The 4,072-nt window shown below is 48.6% G+C and overlaps 1 non-coding gene across 1 annotated transcript; it reads left to right on the top strand.

Annotated features, from left to right (window-relative positions):
• The first annotated feature begins 3,500 nt into the window (after positions 1-3,500).
• Positions 3,501-3,574, top strand: TRNAN-GUU (transfer RNA asparagine (anticodon GUU)). The gene has a single exon. It is a non-coding gene; the product is annotated as a tRNA-Asn (tRNA).
• Positions 3,575-4,072: the final 498 nt, after the last annotated feature.

The following is a 4,072-nucleotide window of genomic DNA, read 5'->3' as shown; positions in this document are numbered from 1 at the left end:
TCTCCCATGTTTTTTCACCACCCCTGTGGTGTGGCTTCTCTCTTGCTCGTGCCTGCCAGCCAGCGGGCCTCCCCAGCAAAGTGCCGCACAGGGACCCCACACGCACACACAGGCAGGACAGTCAGGAGGCTTGGCGCAAGAAGTAGGAACCATCCATACACTTTGGTCACGAAATAGGAGGGCCAGGAAGATGCAGCTCTCACCGGAATTCCGAGGCAGTTGAACACAGTGTGGCGCGCCTCCTGCCCTGGGTCGGTGTAGCACAGTGAGGCATCACGGAAGAGACGTCGTCTGCCATGAACCAAGGGATATCAGGAGAGAGCGGCAACTCAAACCCCCGATCCCACCAGCACCAATTCCCTCCCACAGGTGGGGAAATCGCAGCCATCAGCTTTTCAGGAGTGCAGTGGATAAGCCTTACACCCTGGGGAAAGCACCTTCAAGATCATGACAACTATTTTGTCAGGTAACTAGGGGCACACACCCTGCAGGCACCAGTGCAGGCTCCCACCCCTCCAGTGTTCGCTCAGGATCACCACCCTCCCGTCCACCCGCCCTTTGCCATTCTTCTAAACTGCTCTCCCCAAAGGAATTCAAGCGAAGACCCTCCAAACCTCTCCCATCCACCCCCACACCCTCTCATAAACCCACCCACAGCCCGGCCCATCAGACTAACCACCTTTCAGCGGTGGCTCCAGAAGGAGGGACCCACAGCCTCAGCTCTGTCTCATCTACATACTCTACCCGCTGCCTCTGCACACTTGGTCCACATCCTCTCCCCCTCCCTCTCCCTGGCTATCCTCTTGTCCTACAGTGGAAGCAACATTTGTCCCAATAGGTCTTCAGCGTGAGTGTCCAAGGGAAAAAGGAAAACATGCTCATTGTCTGGTAGAGACCACAGGGATTTTTTTTTTTTTTTTTTGCGGTACGCGGGGCTTTCACTGCTGTGGCCTCTTCCTTTTCGGAGCACAGGCTCCGGACGCGCAGGCTCAGCGGCCACGGCTCACGGGCCCAAGGCGCTCCGCGGCATGTGGGATCCTCTCGGAGCGGGGCATGAACCCATATCCCCTGCATGGGCAGGCGGACTCTCAACCACCGCGCCACCAGGGAAGCCCACAGGGATTTGAATCAAGAGCAGTTGGAGAAGTTGCCTGGATCACCATCCTTTTGGTATTCATTTTTACACCTACCTTCTGATTATGGCACCGATAACAGTTTTCCGTTTGTGGTAGTGAGATGAACTGAAAAGTCAAATTACTCAGGGAAATGAATATGACTCGAATGAAAGAGAATATGTAAACAATATATTCCATCCTCGCTCAACTGATGAGTGTGTGGAGATGGCAAAGGCCTGGGAGGCCGGGCACTCTCCGCTGATGCTGTGCCAGTCATTGCATCTGCACGTGTCGCCACTGGGAACACACTGAGCCTGGGTCTCTGTCTCCGAGAGCTGCCTCGGAAGGATCCACCTGCACCACAGCGACCGACCACCTGACCCTGTTTCCTTTTCCTGGAAAGGCTAAGCCAGGGTCGTCCTGGATCACAAAGGAAGATATCTTAACGGCCAGAAGTTATAAGAAAATATTCCTGACATTTTTATTTATTAGGGAAATGCACATTAGTACTATAAGGACATATCATTACACACCCTCCAGCATGGCTATATCTAAAAGAATTTGTACACCAAATGCTGACAAGAATGCACAGAAACTGCAACTGTAGTTGCTGGTTTGAAAACATTCTAGGGCACTGTTTGTCAGTTTCTAATAAAGTTAATCTTGTACCTACTCCACGACCCAGCAGTTGCAGTACTTCCATGAATGCATAAGTATACAAAAAGATTGGTGTAGAATATTTATCAATGCACCAAGAATATTCATTGAAAACAATAACACCAGAATTACTCCAATAATACCAAAATTAAGAAGTGATATACACAATAATATGGCTATGTTTAATGAACATAATGTTGTATTTAAAAAGCCAGATACAAAAAAATGCTTTCATTCATTTGAATTTCAATAGCAGGCAATAGTAATTTCGGCAATAGACCTCACAATAGTAATTAACTAAATGAGATAGGGTAACAATTGCCTGGAAAGGGACAGAGTATACTTCTGGGATCATGGCAATTTTCTATAACTTGATCTGGGTGATGATTACGTTTGCTAAAATTCCACAACTTGTTAGTTTTTTATACAAATTAGTGTATATATGTCAATCCCAATATTCAAGTTAATCCATTTCGCCCCCTCCCCAGGTTTTTCTCCCTTGGTGTCCATACATTTGTCCTCTACATCTGTGTCTCTATTTCTGCCTTGCATGAAGATATGTGCTTTTAACTCTACGTGAACTATAGTTCAAAATTAGTGACTGGTGAACGAAGGCAAGCTGGTGTAGACAATGAACAACTAGTTCGCATTTTACTGTAAACTCATTAAAAACTCGTTCTCCTTTAGTGTAACAACCCTCACTGGTATTTGAATTATCTTTAACAGTAAAACGGCTATGACCACACTATTTTATTAGTGGAAGATACAGACAAGGATCCTTGAGAGGCGGTATTTCAACTATGGGGATATGTCCTGCTCAACAGTGAGACAAGGAACCTTCCTAGGTTTCGCTTTGACCGGCGCCCGCGGGTTTGTGCACTGTGGGATTTACTGCTCTTCTCACCGCATCGCGCTCGGCGGCCACTGCTCTCTGAACGCTGCTAAAGGGCGCAGCTGGTGCTGGCATTAAAAGCAAACCAAAAGACAGGTCATAGACACGAACTTGCTGTAACTTTGATTTGAACCGAGGTTGATGCAGCCACAACACAGCACTAATCACTGTACAGTCACGATGCACCAGAGGCCAACAGGTAATTTCTTTGACATAAATATTTTCACATTATTTTTGCTGTTTAATTCTTAGACACACATGCTCGTGCTTTTCTCTCTTTCACGCCCTTCTCCGGTTCTCCCTCCCTATTCAGTTACTTAATAAAAACAATTTTAATCTCTCAAGATCCGGCCTGTGCCTCACAGGCTTCCTGGGAGGTCTGTCTCATCCATGCCTCTGCTTTCTTTCGCTCATTTTCACATTTGCTCTTTGGACCTGATCTCCTTCCCGCTGCAGCCAAGCCGACCACATCTACTAAACCGCTGCCCAGCTGGGGAGATGGTCGAGTGAAGGAGGAGCAAACGGGGAGCTGTCAAGGAACCCATCGGGCACGCAGCTTCCCTCCGGCCCCCCTCAGCTCAGGCCCGGGGGCGCCTCCGGGGCGCCGATATCTGCGGCGGGTGTGGAGCAAGGCGCGGCGGGGACGCTCGGCTGCCCTTGGGCCTTCGGGATAGCCCGACGCACGGCTCCCCCACCGGAAGGAGCACGCTGCGTCGACTCCTCCTCTCCCGTTCCGAGCCTTTGGAGCCGTCGCCGCTATCCTGCGAAAGGCGGGTGGCTTCGCCTACCTTGGGACTGCTTACGTTCTACATAGATGAAAGAGGATGCTTCACCGCGTCTCTGTGGCGCAACCGGTTAGCGCGTTCGGCTGTTAACCGAAAGGTTGGTGGTTCGAGTCCACCCAGGGACGCCTTCGTGGCCTTTTCAATATGTAATTTAAGGGTTTGCAGTTATTTCTGCCTCATACATCATTTCTACGTAAACTCAGAGAAAGGCCTCCTTTACTTGTCTTGTCACCCGTGTCTTGTCCACAGCAAGAGAACCTAAGCCAAGATCACTGCTGCTCTTCTGATCCTCACAGAAGACGCCCGAAGGACATAGGTCACCTGGAATCCAGGATTCCTGGAAAGAGGGTAGAGTCGTCAGCTCATCGTTACCCTCTGGGTTCCTTTTAACAGTGAAGTTTTATCCATTGTTTGTACTAGTATTTATTGAACCCTTTACATATACCTTTGAAATTAATTTGTTTCTATGCTTTTATTATTACAAACAATACTGCACTCATCATTCTTGTACACATGTGTATGGGTGGAGTGCCAGAAGGGCAACTGTTCTATAAGAGAGTTTACATGGTTTTACATATGGTTCCGTTCCCTCACCTTCCGTTGGCTTATTAGCTATAACTCTT

The sequence above is a fragment of the Phocoena phocoena genome, chromosome 1, assembly GCF_963924675.1.
Source record: "Phocoena phocoena chromosome 1, mPhoPho1.1, whole genome shotgun sequence".
NCBI classification, from domain to species: Eukaryota; Metazoa; Chordata; class Mammalia; order Artiodactyla; family Phocoenidae; genus Phocoena; species Phocoena phocoena.
The sequence above is the reverse complement of the archived record's forward strand: the minus strand, read 5'-3'. Positions and strand labels throughout refer to the sequence as shown.